Source organism: Chionomys nivalis, chromosome 4, assembly GCF_950005125.1.
Source record: "Chionomys nivalis chromosome 4, mChiNiv1.1, whole genome shotgun sequence".
Classification (NCBI taxonomy): Eukaryota; Metazoa; Chordata; class Mammalia; order Rodentia; family Cricetidae; genus Chionomys; species Chionomys nivalis.
In genome coordinates, this window is record NC_080089.1 from 5,362,341 (window position 1) to 5,381,368 (window position 19,028).

A 19,028-nucleotide genomic window follows, 5' to 3' on the forward strand; every position below is an offset into this window, starting at 1 on the left:
CAAATGAGGTTAAACCCAGCTTAGCCTTAATTAAATTTGTTTATTTCAGGTAGCACCTGAATGCTTTTACGTTACTACTTTATAACAAGAATTTGTTGTTAAGCCTAATTCTTTAGCTTTTAAATTTTTAAAATGATTATTGTAATTTCAGTATAGTCTGTTTGAAAGTTACTTCCATAACCACTTAGAATATGTGTTCTTCCGCATAGTAGTTAATGATAAAGGAATAGCACATAGTGTATGAATTTGGAATCTGGCTTTAAGAGGCAACATAGAGTAGATCACTCCTGTGATCCTTGTATATTGGAGGTTGATGTACAGTATTGCCAATTGAAGCTCAGCTGCTATATTTAGTGAGTTCTTCCAGATGCCTCTGGCTGTTCTCTCTCTCTTAATTACAGTAAAAACCTAAACCATATTGTAGAGTGGTAAAGTTGGTAATTTTTTAACTGCACCCCCTCAAGTGGATCTGGTGCAGAAAACTGGGGATATGTATGAGTGTTTGACACCAGATATACGGAAAGGGGTGCAGTAAAGAAACTGCTGACATAAGCACTCTGCAGTGTGCTCAAGGGGAAAGTGATTTTTTGGTCTGTTTTGTTTTGTTTGTGTGTTTTTGTTTCTTTCTTTTTCTTTTTCTTTCTTTCTTTTTTTTTTTTTTTGGTTTTTTGAGACAGGGTTTCTCTGTGGTTTTGGAGCCTGTCCTGGAACTAGCTCTTGTAGACCAGGCTGGTCTCGAACTCACAGAGATCCGCCTGTCTCTGCCTCCCGAGTGCTGGGATTAAAGATGTGCGCCACCACCGCCCGGCCTGTGTTTTTGTTTCTTATTGTGCATAAGAGAGAAAATATACAGAGGCATCTTCCAAAGTTCAAAGCAGAGAGGGGAGGGAGTAGACTGGACATGGCTAGTAAAAAGGGGATACTAACCAGAGACAGAGAATAGACAAAGCCCAGAATAGTGAGAACAGTCAGGTTATAGGGGTGAGGAATATAAGCGTTACAGCTCAGATGGAAGGTTATCCTGGCAGTCAGGAGTTAAGGAATACCACAAAGTCATAGCACATAACAAATCTCACACAAGAGATTTATTGGGAGGAAAAAACCCAGGAGGGTAGCTGCCTCTACTAGGACAAAAATAAAAAGCAGAGAACTGAGAGGAAGGCAAGACTTATAGACTTTCTTTGGGGAAGGTATTTGGGGGCGATGGGACCTTTTCAGGATGAAGCTTTCCAAGGTGGGCATTGGTGGCATTGGTGGGATTTCATGTCTAGAACTTGGGCTTTTTACTCTGTAGGGTGGGGCCTCAGTGCAACTGTTAGGACAATTGGAGTGTTCTGTGGGTGGAACCTGACAGTTGGGGTCCTAGGTGAGTGGCCTGGCCACTCCTGTTCCTCAAGTGGCTTACATGCCCCCCCCCCCCATTTTTTATTATTGATAAACAATCAGGTTACGGGAAAGAGGGGTGATGTTATCAGTGCACTACTTCCTATTGGATGGGGTATTGAAGTCCTTTGGGCAAACTTGATCTTAGCCATCAGGGTATAATTGGGAGTCATTGACCTGTCGCTCTGTAGCTAGGGACCTGTAACCCTACATTAAAAGTCTGGTTAGAAATCTTTTGAATCTGTTATTGAAGAAATCTAGACAAGAACTTTGTAGGGTAGGGTTCGACTAGTATGATTAAGAAAAGGAGGAGAAGGGGGGTTAAGAACGGTAGTATCCAAGACCACATTATACTTATCAGTTATCCACTGGCCAGAGTCATCGAACTGTTATATTTTGGAGATCTATCTGGAGTTGTCAGTGCATGTCTCTTCCTATACCTGATTGGTTGACACAGAAACAACATTCCTCCTGAGGAAGAGACAAGGACCACCTCTTTGTGCTGTTGGTAAATCTCATCCTTGCTGACTTTGTAGCACTTATGGTGGCGAGTTAGTCTGTTTGGCCCTGGAGAGTAAAGATGATCAGAGCTACCCATTGGATATCCTGGATGAACTGAGAGGAAAATGTATGGTAAATAGCTAGGGAAGTAGTCAGTCCTGCTGTTCCATTGGTGACACTAGTGGTTGTACACAAAACTGTAAAAAAGGGTAGGACCTTAACTGCTTATTTTCATCCCATGCAGCTATAAACCCTGTGATGGGAATTGGCAAGTTCTTAATCATGTACTGTAATGACATTTCATTTGTATTTTTAATAAATAAAGCTTGCCTGAAATTCAAAAAGTAAAACAGCCACACTGATCGCCCTTACAGACCAGGCAGTGGTGACATACACCTTTAATGCCTCCAGAAGTTCCTTTATTGTATAAGATTGTTTTGGCTATCCTGGGTTTTTTGTTTTTCCATATAAAGTTGATTATTGTTCTCTCAAGGTCTGTGAAGAATTATGTTGGTATTTTAATGGGGATTGCGTTGAATTTATAGATTGCCTTTGGTAGAATTGCCATTTTTACTATGTTGATTCTACCCATCCAAGAGCATGGAAGATCCTTCCATTTTCTGGTGTCCTCTTCAATTTCTTTCTTCAAAGACTTAAAGTTCTTGTTTAATAGATCTTTCTCTTCCTTGGTTAGAATTACCCCAAGATACTTTATGCTATTTGTGGCTATCATAAAAGGTGAAGTTTCTCTGAATTCCCTCTCTGCTTCTCTATCCTTTGTCTATAGGAGGGCTACTGATTTTTTTGAATTGATCTTGTAACCTGCCACATCACTGAAGTTATTTATCAGCTGTAGCAGTTCTTTGGTAGAGTTTTGGGGGTCACTAATGTACACTATCATATCATCTGCAAATAATGAAAGTTTGACTTCTTCCTTTCCGATTCAAATCCCCTTGATCTCCTTATGTTGTCTTATTGCTATTGCTAGAACTTCAAGCACTATGTTGAAGAGATATGGTAAGAGTGGACATTCTTGTCTTGTTCCTGATTTTAGTAGAATAGCTTTGAGTTTCTCTCCATTTAATTTGATGTTAGCTGTTGGCTTGCTATATATTGCTTTTATTATATTTAGGTATGATCCTTGTATCCCTAACCTCTCCAAAACCTTTATCATAAAGGGGTGTTGAATTTTGTCAAATGCTTTTTCAGCATCTAATGAAATAATCATATGTTTCTTTTCTTTCAGTTATATGATGGATTACAATGATAGATTTTCGTATGTTGAACCAGCCCTGCATCTCTGAGATGAAGCCTACTTGGTCATAATGGATAATTTTTTTCTTTTATTTATTTATTTTTTTTTATTGGAAAAAAAATTTTCCGCCTCCTCCCCGCCTCCCATTTCCCTCCCCCTCCTCCCGCCCCTCTCCCCCTCCCCCCACTCCTCTTCTCCTCCCTCTCCAGTCCCAGGAGCAGTCAGGGTTCCCTGCCCTGTGGAAAGTCCAAGGTCCTGCCCCCTCCATCCAGGTCTAGGAAGGTGAGCATCCAAACTGCCTAGGCTCCCACAAAGCCAGAACATGAAATAGGATCAAAACCCAGTGCCATTGTCCTTGGGTTCTCATCAGCCCTCATTGTCCGCCATGTTCAGAGAGTCCAGTTTTATCCCATGCTTTTTCAGTCACAGTCCAGCTGGCCTTGGTGAGCTCCCAATAGATTGGTCCGACTGTCTCAGTGGGTGGGTGCACCCCTCGTGGTCCTGACTTCGTTGTACATGTTCTCCCTCCTTCTGCTCCTCATTAGGACCTTGGGAGCTCAGTCCGGTGCTCCAGTGTGGGTCTCTGTCTCTATCTCCATCCATCACTAGGTGAAGGTTCTATGGCGATATGCAAGATATTCATCAGTATGGCTATAGGATAGGTTCATTTCAGGTGCCCTATCCTCCGGTGCCCAAGGAACTAACTGGGGACATTGCCCTGGGCATCTGGTAGCCACCCCAAGTTCAAGTCTCTTGCCAACCCTTAGGTGGTTCCCTTAACTATGAGTTTCCCTGCTCCCCTATCCAACCTTCCTATATCCCCAATCATCCCATTTCCCCAAGTTCCCCTCATCCTCTCCTTCACACTTTTCTTTCTCCATCTCCCCTTACCCCCATCCCACCCTACCCCCAAGATTCCAATTTTTGCCCAGCAATCTTGTCTACTTCCCATAGCCAGGAGGATAACTATATGTTTTTCCTTGGGTTTGCCCTCTTGTTTAGCTTCTTTAGGACCACATATTATACACTCAGAGGCCCCCTATCCATAGCTAGAAACCAATTATGAGTGAGTACATCCCATGATCTTCTTTTTGGGTCTGGGTTACCTCACTCAGGATAGTATTTTCTATTTCCATCCATTTGCATGCAAAATTCGAGAAGTCATTGTTTTTTACTGCAGAGTAGTACTCTAATGTGTATATATTCCACACTTTCTTCATCCATTCTTCCATTGAAGGACACCTAGGATGCTTCCAGGTTCTGGCTATTACAAATAATGCTGCTATGAACATAGTTGAACAAATGCTTTTGTCATATAATAAGGAATCTCTTAGGTATATTCGCAGGAGTGGTATTGCTGGGTCCAGGGGTAGGTTGATCCCAATTTCCTGAGAAACCGCCACACTGATTTCCAAAGTGGTTGCACAAGTTTGCAGTCCCACCAGCAATGGATGAGGGTACCCCTTTCTCCACAACCTCTCCAGCAAAGGCTATCCTTGGTGTTTTTGATTTTAGCCATTCTGACAGGTGTAAGATGATATCTCAAAGTTGTTTTGATTTGCATTTCTCTGATCGCTAAGGAGGTTGAGCATGACCTTAAGTATCTTTTGGCCATTTTAACTTTTTCTGTTGAGAATTCTCTGTTCAGTTCAGTGCCCCATTTTTTAATTGGGTTAATTATCCTTTTAAAGTCTAGTTTCTTGAGTTCTTTATATATTTTGGAGATCAGACCTTTGTCTGTTGCGGGGTTGGTGAAGATCTTCTCCCAGTCAGTAGGTTGCTTTTTTGTCTTAATGACAGTGTCCTTTGCTTTACAGAAGCTTCTCAGTTTCAGGAGGTCCCATTTATTCAATGTTGCCCTTAATGTCTGTGCTGCTGGGGTTATACATTAGAAGCGATCTCCTGTGCCCATATGTTGTAGGGTACTTCCCATTTTCTTTTCTATCAGGTTGAGTGTGTTCAGATTGATATTGAGGTCTTTGATCCATTTGGACTTGAGTTTTGTGCATGGTGATAGATATGGGTTATTTTCATTCTTCTACAGGTTGACATCCAGTTGTGCCAGCACCATTTGTTGAAGATGCTTTCTTTCTTCCATTGTACACTTTTAGCTCCTTTATCGAAAATGAGGTTTTCATAGGTTTGTGGGTTAAAATCCGGGTCTTCTATAGGATTCCATTGGTCGACTTCTCTGCTTTTATGCCAGTACCACGCTGTTTTCATTACTGTAGCTCTGTAATAGAGTTTGAAGTCAGGGATGGTAATGCCTCCAGAAGTTCCTTTATTGTATAAGATTGTTTTGGCTATCCTGGGTTTTTTGTTTTTCCATATAAAGTTGATTATTGTCCTCTCAAGATCTGTGAAGAATTTTGATGGGACCTTGATGGGGTTTGCATTGAATCTATAAATTGCCTTTGGTAGAATTGCCATTTTTACTATGTTGATCCTCCCAATCCAAGAGCAAGGGAGATCCTTCCATTTTCTGGTATCCTCTTCATTTCTTTCTTCAAAGACTTAAAGTTCTTGTCAAATAGATCTTTCACTTCCTTGGTTAGAGTTACCCCAAGATATTTTATGCTGTTTGTGGCTATCGTGAAAGGTGATGATTCTCTTATTTCCCTCTCTGCCTCCATATCCTTTGTGTATAAGAGGGCAACTGATTTTTTGGAGTTGATCTTGTATCCTGCCACATTACTAAAGGTATTTATCAGCTGTAGAAGTTCTTTGGTGGAGTTTTTGGGGTTGCTTAAGTACACTATCTTATCATCTACAAATAACGCAAGTTTAACTTCTTCCTTTCCAATTCGAATCCCCTTGATCCCCTTATGTTGTCTTATTGCTATTGCTAAGACTTCAAGAACTATATTGAAGAGGTATGGGGAGAGTGGACAGCCTTGGCGTGTTCCTGATTTTAGTGGGATGGCTTTAAGTTTCTCTCCATTTAATTTGATGTTAGTTGTCGGCTTGCTGTAAATAGCGGTATGACCCTTGTATCCCTAATCTCTCCAAGACTTTTATCATAAAGGGATGTTGAATTTTGTCAAATGCTTTTTGAGCATCTAATGAAACAATCATATGGTTTTTTTCTTTCAGTTTATTTATATGGTTGATTACATTGATATATTTGCGTATGTTAAACCAGCCCTGCATCTCTGGGATGAAGCCTACTTGATCATAATGGATACTTTTTCTGATGTGTTCTTGGATTCGGTTTGCCAGTATTTTGTTGAGGATTTTTGCCTCGATGTTCATGAGTGAGATTGGCCTGTAATTCTCTTTCTTGGTTGAGTCTTTGTGTGGTTTTGGTATCAGAGTTACTGTAGCTTCATAAAAGGAATTTGGCAATGACTCTTCTGTTTCTATATTGTGAAATACATTTAGGAGTATAGGTATTAGGTCTTCTTGGAAGTTCTGGTAGAATTCTGCATTGAAACCATCTGGTCCTGGACTTTTTTTGGAAGGGAGGTTTTTGATAACAGCTTCTAATTCTTCACGACTCACAGGTCTATTTAGGTTGTTTACCTGGTCCTGGTTTAACTTTGGTATATGGTATTCATCTAAAAAAGTGTCCATTTCTTTAACATTTTCCAGTTTTGTGGCATACAGGCTTTTGTAGTAAGATCTAATGATTCTCTGAATTTCCTCTGTGTCTGTGTTTATGTCCCCCTTTTCATTTCTGATTTTATTAATTTGCAAATTCTCTCTCTGCCGTTTGACTAGTTTGGATAGGGGTTTATCAATCTTGGTGATTTTCTCCAGGAACCAGCTTTTTGTTTCATTGATTCTTTCAATTGTTTTCTGTGTTTCTATTTTGTTGATTTCAGCCCTTAGTTTGATTATTTCCAGTCTTCTACTCCTTCTAGGTGAGTCTGCTTCTTTTTTTTCTAGAGCTTTCAGGTGGGTTGTTAAGTCTCCAATGTGTGCTTTCTCTGTTTTCTTTAAGTGGGCAGTTAGTGCTATGAACTTTCCTCTCAGGACTGCTTTCATAGTGTCCCATAGGTTTGAGTATGTTGTTTCTTTATTTTCATTGAATTCAAGGAAGACTTTAATTTCTTTCTTTATTTCTTCCTTAATCCAGGTATGGTTCAGTAGTTGACTGTTCAGTTTCCATGAGTTTGTAGGCTTTTTCGGGGTAGCATTATTGTTGAATTCTAGCTTTAATCCATGGTGATCTGATAAGATACAGGTGGTTACAGATATTTTTTTGTAACTGTGGATGTTTGCTTTGTTACCGAGTATGTGGTCAATTTTCGAGAAGGTTCCATGAGCTGCAGAGAAGAAGGTATATTCTTTCCTATTTGGGTGGAATATTCTATAGATGTCTGTTAAGTCCATTTGATTCATTACCTCCATTAATTCTCTTATTTCTCTGTTAGGTTTCTGTCTAATTGACTTGTCCATTGGTGAGAGAGGAGTATTAAAGTCTCCTAATATTAATGTGTGTGGTTTGATTGCTGCCTTGAGCTTTAGCAATCTTTCTTTTACGTACGTGGGTGCTTTTCTATTAGGGGCATAGATATTCAGGATTGAGACTTCATCCTGATGAATTGTTCCTGTTATGAGTAGAAAATGTCCCTCTCCATCTCTTCTGATTGATTTAAGTTTGAAGTCAACTTTGTTAGAAATTAGTATGGCCACACCTGCTTGTTTCTTAGGTCCATTTACTTGATAAGCCTTCTCCCAACCCTTTTCTCTGAGTAGGTGTCTGTCTTTGTAGTTGAGGTATATTTCTTGTAAACAGCAGAATGTTGGATCCTGTTTTCGTATCCAATCTCTTAGTCTGTGCCTTTTTATAGGTGAGTTGAGTCCATTGACATTAAGTGATATTAATGACCAGTGGTTGTTAACTCCGGTCATTTTTTAGTAGTAAATTTTGTGTGTTTCCCTTCTTTGTCTTGCGCTGGTGAAGGGTCTCTAGTTGTCTGAGATATTGTGGTCATTGTTGGACTCCTTGCTTAGTGATTTTCCTTCTATTACTTTCTGTAAGGCTGGATTTGTGGCTACGTATTGTTTAAATTTTTTTTTCTTTTTTACTTAAAATTTCCAACTGCTCCCCGTTTCCCATTTCCCTCCCCCTCCTCCCACATATTGCCCCCTCCCCCCGCTCCCCTCCCCCTATCCCTACTCCACTTCTCCTCCCCCTAGTCCACTCCCCCTCCCTCTCGATACTGAAGAGCAGTCCAAATTCCCTGCTCTACAGGAAGACCAAGGTCCTCCCACTTCTATCTAGGTCCAGGAAGGTGAGCATCCAAACAGGCTATGCTCCCACAAAGCCAGTTCATTATCCTGGAAAATTTTGTTTTCTCCATTTATAGTGAACGGAAGTTTGGCTGGGTATAGTAATCTGGGGTTGCATCCACAGTCTCTTATTTTCTGCAGTACATCTATCCAGGACCTTCTGGCTTTCATTGTTTCCATAGAGAAGTCAGGTGTAAGTCTGATAGGTTTACCTTTATAAGTAACTTGGACTTTTTCCTTTGCAGCTCTTAATATTCTTTCTTTGTTCTGTATGCTTTGTGTTTTGATTATTATATGGCCAGGGGATGGTTTTTTTTTTTTGATCCAGCCTATTCGGTGTTCTGTATGCTTCTTGAACCTTCGTAGGTATATCTTTCTTTAGGTTGGGAAAGTTTTCTCCTATAATTTTATTAAATATATTTTCTGGACTGTTGAGCTGAACTTCTTCCCCTTCTTCTACTCCTATTATTCTTAGGTTTGGTCTTTTTATTGTGTCCCATATTTCCTGAATGTTTTGTGATGAGAGTTTGTTGGGCTTGCTGTTTTCTTTGATCAGCGTGTTTATTTTCTCTATGGTATCTTCAGAATCTGAGATTCTTTCTTCTATCTCTTGTATTCTGTTGTTTATGCTTGTTTCTGTAGACTCTGTTCATTTACCTAGATTTTCCATGTCCAGCCAGCCTTCTGTTTGTGTTTTCTTCTTTGCCTCCAATTCAGTTTTCAAGATTTGAACTGTTTCCATTATCTGTTTGATTGTTTTTCCTTGGTTTCCTAGGGTATCATTCACTGATTTACTCAATTCTTCAAACTTTCTGTTATACTTCTCATCCATTTCTATAAGGGCATTTTTTACATGCTGTTTAAGGGCGTCAATCACTTTCATAAAGTCAATTTTTTCTACTTCTTCATGATTAAGGTGTTCATGTCCTCCTGTTGTGAGGTTGCTGGGTTCTGGTGGTTTCATATTATTTTTCAGATTGGGTGAATTCTTGCACTGGCGCCTGCCCATCTCTTCCTCCGAATGCTCTCCTATGGATCTTCTTTTACAGGATCAGGTCTCCTTGCCTACTGATATACCTTCCCAGTGATGGTACTACCCAGTGATGGTTCTCCTGGTGCTCCAGTGATGTCTCTCCTGGTGACAATATCAGATCTCCGTGCCCAATGATGGCTCTCCTGGTGCCAAGATCAGCTCTCCTTGCTGGTTGGGTAGTTCGTAAACAAAGCGCCTACCTTGCTTGGTGAAGGCAGGCCAGTGAAACAAAGGATCTCCCGCCCGCCTGCTTGCCCTGAGGATTCGCCCCCAGCGCCCAGACAGGCCAGTGAAACAAAGGAACTCCCTCCCGCCTGTTTGCCCTGAGGATTCGCCCCCAGCGCCCAGACAGGCTGAGCTAGGTGGTGTTATGTACCCAAAGAAGGAAGGGGGCAGGAGGAAGAAGGGTTCTGGATGCAAGCTGGGTGGGATAGGAACAGAGAGGCAGTCTGCAGGGAGTAGAGTCTCTGCAGGGAGCCCAGGAGGGATGGGGGGGGGTGTGAGGAACTTCTGAGATCCCTGTCTGGGGCTGCTGCTGTGGGTTACAAACTCACCCCAATGATGGCTCTCCTGGTACCCAGCTCAGATCTCCGTGCTGGTTGGGTAGTTCGTAAACAAAGCACCTACCTTGCTTGATGCAGGCAGGCCAGTGAAGCAAAGGAACTCTTGCCCGCCCGTTTGCCCTGAGGATTCGCCCCCAGCGCCCAGACAGGCTGAGCTAGGTGGTGTTATGTGCCCAAAGAAGGAAGGGGGCAGAAGGAAGAAGGGTTCTGGATGCTAGCTGGGTGGGATAGGAACAGAGGGGCAGTCTGCAGGGAGTAGAGTCTCTGCAGGGAGCCCAGGAGGGATGGGGGGGGGTGTGAGGAACTTCTGAGTTCCCTATCCGGGGCTGCTGCCGCGTCACAAGCTCACCCCAATGATGGCTCTCCTGGTACCGAGCTCAGATCCGTGCAGGTTGGGTAGTTGGTAAACAAAGTGCCTACCTTGCTTGTTGCAGGCAGGCCAGTGAAACAAAGGAACTCCCACCCCTAATGGATAATTTTTTAAATGTGTTCTTAGATTCTGTTTGCCAGAATTTTCTTCAGAATTTTTGCATAGATGTTCATGAGTGAGATTGGTCTGTAATTCTCATTCTTGGTTGAGTCTTTGTGTGGTTTTGGAATCAGGGTGACTGGCGCTTCATAAAAAGAGTTTGGCAATGACTCTTTTGATTATGTGAAACACATTAAGAAATATAGGTATCAGCTCTTCTTGAAAGTTCTGATATAATTCTGCATTAAAACCATCAGGTCCTGGGCTTTTTATGGTTGGGAGGTTTTTTATGATAGCTTCTATTTCCTGACGACTTATAGGTCTATTTAAATTTTTCACCTGGTCTTGATTTAATTTTGGTAAGTGGTACTTATCTAAAAACAAGTCCATTTCTTTTACATTTTCCAACTTTGTGGCATATAAGTTTTTGTAGTTAAGACCTAATGATTCTCTGAATTTCCTCAGTGTCTGTTGTTATGTCCCCCTTTTCATTTCTGATCTTGTTAATTACCATGTTCTCTCTCTGCCTTTTGATTAGTTTGGATAAAGGTTTGTCAGTCTTGTTGACTTTCTCAAAGAACCAGCTCTTTGTTTCATTGATTCTTTGGATTGTTTTCCGTGTTTCTATTTTGTTGATTTCAGCCCTCAGTTTGATTATTTCCAGTCTTCTACTCCTCCTGGGTACGTCTGCTTCTTTTTTTCCTAGAGCTTTCAGCTGTGCTGTTAAGTCTCCAATGTGAGCTTTCTCCATTTTTTTTTTTTTAATGTGGGCACTTAGAGCTATGAAATTTCCACTTAGCACTGCTTTCATAGTGTCCCATAGGTTTGGGTATGTTGTGTCTTCATTTTCATTGAATTCAAGGAAGACTTTAATTTCTTCCTTTATTTCTTCCCTGACCCAGGGGTGGTTCAGTAGTTGACTATTCAGCTTCCATGAATTTGTAGGCTTTCTGGGGGTAGAATTATTGTTAAATTCTAACTTTATTCCATGGTGATCCAATAAGACACAGGTGGCTACTAATATTTTTTTGTATCTGTGGAAGCTTGCTTTGTTACCAAGTATGTAGTCAATTTTCGAGAAGGTTCCGTGAGATGCTGAGAAGAAGGTATATTCTTTCCTATTTGGGTGGAGTGTTCTATAGATGTCTGTTAAGTCCATTTGATCCATTACCTCTATTCTCTTATTTCTCTGTTAGGTTTCTGTCTGATTGACCTGTCCATTGGTGAGAGAGGAGTGTTGAAGTCTCCTACTATTAGTGTGTGGGATTTGATGTCTGCCTTGAGTTCTATTAATGTTACTTTTACATACGTGGGTGCTTTTCTATTAGGGGCATAGATATTCAGGATTGAGACTTCATCCTGATTGATTGTTCCTGTTATGAGTATAAATTGTCTTTCTCCATCTCTTCTGATTGATTTTAGCTTGAAGTCAATTTTGTTAGAAATTAGTATAGCCACACCCGCTTGTTTCTTAGGTCCGTTTGATTGAAAAACCTTTTCCCAACCCTTTACTCTGAGTAGATGTCTGTCTTTGTGGTTGAGGTGTGTTTCTTGTAAACAGAATATTGGATCCTGATTTTGTATCCAATCTTTTTGTCTTTTTATAGGTAAATTGAGTCCATTGATATTAAGTGATATTAATGACCAATGGTTGTTAACTCTGGTTCTCTGGTTATTTTTTTTTTTTTTGATAGTAGAGTTTGTGTGTTTCCCTTCTTTTAGTTGTGCTGATGAAGGGTCGCTAGATGTCTGAGTTATTGTGGGCATTGCTGGATTTCTTGGTTTGTGATTTTCCATCTATTACTTTCTGTAAGGCTGGATTTGTGGCTACGTATTGTTTAAATTTGTTTTTATCCTGGAATATTTTGTTTTCTCCATTGATGGTGAATGAAAGCTTGGCCGGGTACAGCAGTCTGGCCTTGCATCCCTGGTCTCTTAGTTTCTGCAGCATATCTATCCAAGACCTAACATTCATGGTTTCCATAGAGAAGTCAGGTGTAAGTCTGATCGGTTTACCTTTATAAGTTACTTGACCTTTTTCCTTTGCAGCTCTTAATATTTTTTCTTTATTCTATATGTTTTGCGTTTTGATTATTATATGGTGAGGGGGTGTGTTTTTCTTTTGATCCAGTCTGTTCGGTGTTCTGTATGCTTCTTGAACCTTCATAGGATTATCCTTCTTTAGGTTGGGAAAGTTTCTTCTATAATTTTGTTGAATATATTTTCTGGGCCGTTGAGCTGTAATTCTTCTCCTTCTTCTACCCCTGTTATTCTTAAGTTTGGTCTTTTTATTGTGTCCCAGATTTCCTGGATGTTTTGTGATGAGAATTTGTTAGATTTGCTGTTTTCTTTGATCAGTGCATATATTTTCTCTATGGTGTCTTCAGTCTGAGATTCTTTCTTCTAGCTCTTGTATTCTGTTGATTATGCTTGTCTCTGTCATCTCTGTTCTTTTACCTAGATTTTCCATATCCAGCTGGCCCTCGGTTTTTGTTTTCTTCCTTGCCTCCATTTCAATTTTCAAGTCTTGAACGTTTCCATTATCTGTTTGATTGTTTTTTCTTGGTTTCCTAGAGTATCTTTTATGGATTTACTCAGTTCTTCATACTTTTTGTTATTCTTCTCATCCATTTCTTTAAGGGAGTTTTTCACATCCTTTTTAAGGGACTCTATCGCTGTCATAATGTCAATTTTTTTCTACTTCTTCTGGATTAGGGTGTTCAAGTCTTCCTGTTGTATGTTTGCTGGGTTCTGGTGTTACCATGTTGTTTTTCCGATTGTTGGAAGAATTCTTGTATTGACACCTGCCCATCTCTTCCATCAGATGCACTCCGATGGATCTTCTAGTACAGGATCAGGGCCCCTTTCTGGCCAGGGACCTCGCAGATGTAAGGCCTAGCTTGCTGCTCGCAGGCTCAGTGAAACCAGGGACAGGACTCTTGGAGTTCGAAGGACCCCACAGACAAAAGAGTGAACTTGGGGCGAGGGGAGGGTTGTGCGGAGCCAAGAAGCCCCTGCAGCAGGAGGTGGAGGTGCTGTGCACTCCCCTCTGGCTGGGCGGGTGCACACTCACCCGTCTGGGTGGGTAGCCTCAGTGCAGGAACAGGAACTCCATCTTTAATCCCAGTAGCCACACTAGTTTGACATAGCACCAGGTGGTAGTGATGCACACCTTTAATCCCAGCCCTAGCGATGAATATAAGATGGGAGGAGACAGCTCTCACAGACAGTCTTATTCTGAGATTCCTGGAGGCAGCATCACCATTTTGGACTGAGGTAGAGGTAAGAGACAGTCGGTGGCTGTTTTGTTTTGTGACCTTCATATTGAACCCCAATTTCTGTCCCTGGGTTTTTATTAATTGTACTACAAGGTACCACTTCTAGTTTGGAAACAGGAGCTTCAAGGCACAAGTCCCAGACCACCCAGCAGGCAGGCAGTGATAAATGTGGGTGCCACAGAGAATTGAGGCACTGTAAATGTTTGGGCTTAGGGGCTGGGTGATAGTACTAAGAATTAAGGAATTGTTGCAGTCTGTAGAGTCCAGTGTGCCCACAAACCATGTTCCTAAAGAGTTAAAGCAGTCTGTGATACTAAGGAGAGAGATGGGGGATAAAGGATGGTAATGATATTTGGTTTAGAGCAGTTAAGAATTGGTGAGAAAGTCTAATAATGACTACGGCCACAAAAAATGGTCATAAGTGTCACCTAGGAGAACACAACCAGTATTCTCCACAGCAGTCAGGCAGAGCATTATTCAATAGCTGATAAGTAGAGGTTAAGGATTGAAATGCGAGGGAAGTGTGATTAGTGTCATCAAAGAGGGATGTTATTAGGGATGTAAGGACCTCTGAGGACCTTTGGACCACTTCTTCTACCTGTCTATACTTAGGGGTTAAGAGAATGGGATGTGTACCCTCTATATTTTGATTTTACTTAATGAATGCCTGTGATAAATGGTGTAGTAAAGTTTACCAAGACTCCTGTATCCCATCTGGAGTGTTATAAATAACATTAATTAGAATATAAAAGATTGGTTCTTTTGCATAAAAGGTAGAATACTTTTGTGCATCATATCTCTTACAGGACCTATAAGGACATCCTTCATAAGTCTCTGGCCAACATCCACAAAAATCTCTAGTTTGGTCATAGAGAGAGCAAGCGCAGGGGAGAGGTGTTTTAGACATCAATTTAGGTTTCAATGGGGACAAGTATTTCCCTTTGGCAAGATGCTTGTGAATAATCTCAATACCCCACCATGTGAGTGGTCTTCTTGAACAATTAAGTATAGGTTTCCTAAACCTTTGAAACATTAATATAACAGTAGCATGGGGTGTGGGGGAGAAATCTGCAACAGTTTTTGTTACCTTAAATCACTTTCTGTGCCTTCAGAACCTTCATTTACATGCCTTAAAATACTTTCCTATACCTTCAGAACTTAAACTTTTGTATCCTCAGACATTTATACACTTTCTTAGACCCTTGGAACTTACTGAAGCTTTTGTATTCTTAGACATTCATAACACTGTCTTCAACCCTCATTGCAAATGGAGTGCATTTTCACTAGTAGCTTCCTTGGGCTCTCTTTAGGAACTTCAGTCCTGCCACATGGTGCCAAGTCTCAGTTTCTCTCCATGACCCCTTCATGTCTTTTTAAAACTACTACCACCTAGTTGACTCATATTACAAAGTTTGGCTACAGTATGAAGTACATTCCTGTATGAATACATGGAGGTACAGTTTTAATATTTTATTAAACAAGTATTGTTTTTTAAATCTGATCATAAACCCTGTTTGATGTGGTTTTTTAACTTTTATTTTCAGGACAGGAATTATCACACAGATATAGAAAAAGTAAGCATGGGGGTACGTCCCGGTAAAGGAGAGATAAACAAGGAAGTTATAGGGAACTGAATCAGCCTTTGGTAGCCTGATATAGATTTCTGACCCTATTAGGACAAGCTCTTGATTAAAGGTGCGGGGTCTGTTGAACAATAAACATCTGTATGTAAGAGCTATCCTTCTATATGTTAGGAAGAGAAAGAAGAGAGCAATTTTAGTTATAAAAAAATTTCAGATCATTTGTTAGTGCAGTGGTAGAAGTTGCCACCACTGAAAATTAAACATGCCAATTTAGGCCACCAAATTTTCTAAGACCAAGAAGTTTGTAGTATCAGAGTGAGATTTTAATAAACCGAAGTATGTGGGGGAAGAGAGGAAGGGTCACAAAACAAACTCTGCTGGAGGGAGTTTCTATAAACTCCAAGTGGGAGCTGGAAGGCAAGAGAGAATTCTGTGCAGAGGGGCATAGAGAATCTATGACTTCCAGAACAGAGCCTGGAGAGAATAAGTCAGAGGCACGAGCCTGACCAAATAGATGTGGAATATTCCAGAACTCTAGGGTAGGACTGTCCAGAAAGTTGAATGGAAAGATGAGTGTCCAGATCAGTCCAAGTAAAGGCAAAGGTATTTCTGACTGGGGAACAAGAGGTAATGGAAAAGAGTTCTTTGAGGTCTAGGATAGAAAAGTGGGAGGTATCTGAGGGGATGGTAGAGAGGAGAGTATAAGGGGCTACTACTGTGGGGTAAAGGGGAACCACTGTGGAGTTGATTAGTCAGAGATCCTGAAACAAGTGGTAGGTTCCATTGTCATAATCTCCCCACCACCACCACCGCGTGTCCCAAGAATATGGACATATGAAAGGAGGAAGAAATGGGTTACAGAAGATTCTTTCTTAGAGGTCAAAAATAAGAGGCATAAGTCCCCTGAGACTGTGCAGAGAGAGTAGGTATGGACCCTTGGTGATATTTGGTGTGGTTTCGTGAGACTGTTTCCCTACTCTGGCAATAGAAGAACAAGAAAGAGAGGTGGGTTCCTAAAACTCCACTAAGTAGGTGGTCCCAGTGTCTACGAGAGAGCTAAGTCACCCTGATACTATATCTAGCCAAGGCTTCCAGTCAGAGATGGCAGTGGTCAGCCAACAACAGGCCTCTCAGTTGTCCATTGCCAGATCTAGAAGGTTATCTGAAGGGCCACCTGGGCTTGATGCCCCCATGCCTCAAGGGACATGAGACCAGTAAATACCCCGTGTACCCTTCTTGATGCACCTTAAAGATAGTTCAAGTGATTGGCATGGGTTCAGACAGGCTTGGGTTCTGTGACCTTCCTAACTGCCTTTGAAACAGGAACCCTGAGGTTCAAGGAGTTTGGAAGATCAGGGAGCCTATGTGGTTGTTATTGGCCCCTTGAAAGGCTTTAGCCAGAATCAGGTATTTTTGCTTTCAGGCTTTTTCATCTCTCCCATGAAAGCCATTGCTAAGACTTCTGCATGTGGAGTCATGGGTACTTTCTTTAGATGTATAAATTAGGCCCTAAAATAGTAGGAAAATTCTGGGGAGAAGTACATTATAAGGAGTTGTTTTTCATCTAAGGTCTCAGGATCCAGGTTGGTATATTATGAGGACCTTTGTAAGTCAGTGTAGGAATTGAGATGGGATTTCATGTTTGTCCTGGATGACCTCTTGGATTTTTTCATGATTTACCAGTTTAAGGGTGGCCTTGTGAAGACCAGCCAGGATGCAAGTTGCAAATTAATCTATAGCAAGGATACCCCATTTTTTTTTTTACTGTAATTCCATTCAAGGTTGCTGGTTGGAAACATCCTCAGTCCTGACTGGGTGGGCAGCCTGTTGCTGAGGAGGGAGATGGGGATGTTAGGCTGGAGAGGAAGATGAGGGACTGTGGTCTGAGGCTTGTTAGTGTGATTGAAAATAGTGGCATCATCTGGTTTAGGCCGCACAGCTAGATGAAGTTTTTTTTTTTTTTTTCTTGGTTGGCTTATGTCATGTAGGCACTTTTAATCAAGCTGGGTATGAGTGACATGACAAAATCATCCTTTCCAACCCTAGAAAATATGACTATCAGACACCCAAATGAGGGGACAACAGCTAAGATGACAGCAAGCCACATGTTTCTTTTAAGATTACCTATGTATAGCTTTTTAACTACCAACTCTGGTGTTTTATTTTTATAAAATGGTTCCATTCCCCGGGTGGGGGGCAGCAGGCAACTGTGGGTAGTTTAGGGCAGTGGCAGGTAGGAAACCACAGGGGTTCAGCCAGTTTCACAAAGAGCTGCTGTATCTGAGAGACAGAAACGGATAGACACACTATGCAGAGAAAATGGGTATTTATTTAGTGGGTTATGGAAGGGTTGGTAAAAGGGGAGAGGGAGGGAGAAGGGGAAGAGCAGAGAGAGAGGAAGAGAAACAAGAGGGGAGAGTGGAGAAAAGAAGCTGCTTTGGGAGAGAGACAGAAAGGAAGGAGCTCAGGCTGAAAGCAGAAGGAAGATTCACTTGCCTTGATGGGCAGGGAAGGAAGTGGACAGGGCTTGTCTCTTAAAGGGACAGGACAAACCATTACATTCCCACCTCTTATAATAAAAAGGCAGGAGGTTAGGCACAATAGGTTAAAAGAATTGGGACGGCGGATTCTCAAGACTGCCTCCTGCTTATTTGTGGGCATCATCTTGGGGTAGGGGAACCTAAGAAAGCTGGGGACTGATCATATCCTGGCGTAGCTGGTCTCTTTGCTCCTGTCCAGTGTTTGGTGGACTCTTACACCCATTTAAGGTATTGGCAGAACAGAGAACAAAGTTACATTTAGGGGAAAAAAATTAGGACCAGGGAATTGAGAGGGGTATATCTGACCTGTTTAAGGTGGATCCTTCAATTCGGCTCCCTGAAACTCACAAGAATTTTTTGGGTTTGTGAAAAACCAAGTTTTAGCTGTCAGACTACATCAGAGATCTTTGAGAAGGATAAAATTTTACTTGAGTTATTGATTTAAAAACGACAGAGAACTTACTTGGTTAGCACCTAGAGCTACTCCTTAGGGTCCTCCATGGTCACTGAGGGTTGAATTTTTCTTTTGCTGTTTAGTGCAGGGTCTGCCAGGCTCCAGAAGATTCAGTGGGCTAAGAAATCTGTAGAAAGACAAGCCTACCTTGACCTGAGCAGCTAGGCTGTCAATTCCAGTGACTCTGTCCACTGTCTGGAGATCTTCAGTTTAGATGAAAGGCAGCTTTTCCCAGTGGTCAGTGCTTTGCAGTTGAAGCGGATGGATGTTATTTTGTGCCCATTTGTCTTCTGTCTTCTTTGGAGGAAATAGAGTGCTGCTGCTAGGAGCCAGCCTGTCTCTTTTTGTTGTGAAAAGTCTTTTAATAGTTAAATATTTAAATGTCATATTCCCCAGATCTTTGAGCAGTTGAGAGCTATTTAATGGATATAGATGAGTTCTAAATATAGTATAGAATCTGCCTAGAGAGCTGGGTCTGTGCTCGACTGTACTGGCTCTTAACAGGTAAGATTTACACTTATAAAACACAGAAAGAAAAAGCTGCTTGCAATAGAAGGTTAACAGTAGAACTGACAATAGTAGAGAACAGCTTAATATATTTTATACTGTATTTTTGTAAGAGACTTAAAAGTATATACCAATTTAAAACATGAGACTTACTGTTTTTATAGTCTGAAATGAGATACAATGAACAGACAATTATAACATTTAACAGTAAACGTATGTATATT

The 19,028-nt window shown here is 41.2% G+C and overlaps 1 protein-coding gene across 4 annotated transcripts in view; it reads left to right on the forward strand.

The window, feature by feature from the left end:
- The window catches only part of Kbtbd3 (kelch repeat and BTB domain containing 3), a 48,369-nt gene that overhangs the window by 4,361 nt on the left and 24,980 nt on the right, over positions 1 to 19,028 (forward strand). The gene's annotated exons all lie outside the window — the stretch shown is intronic.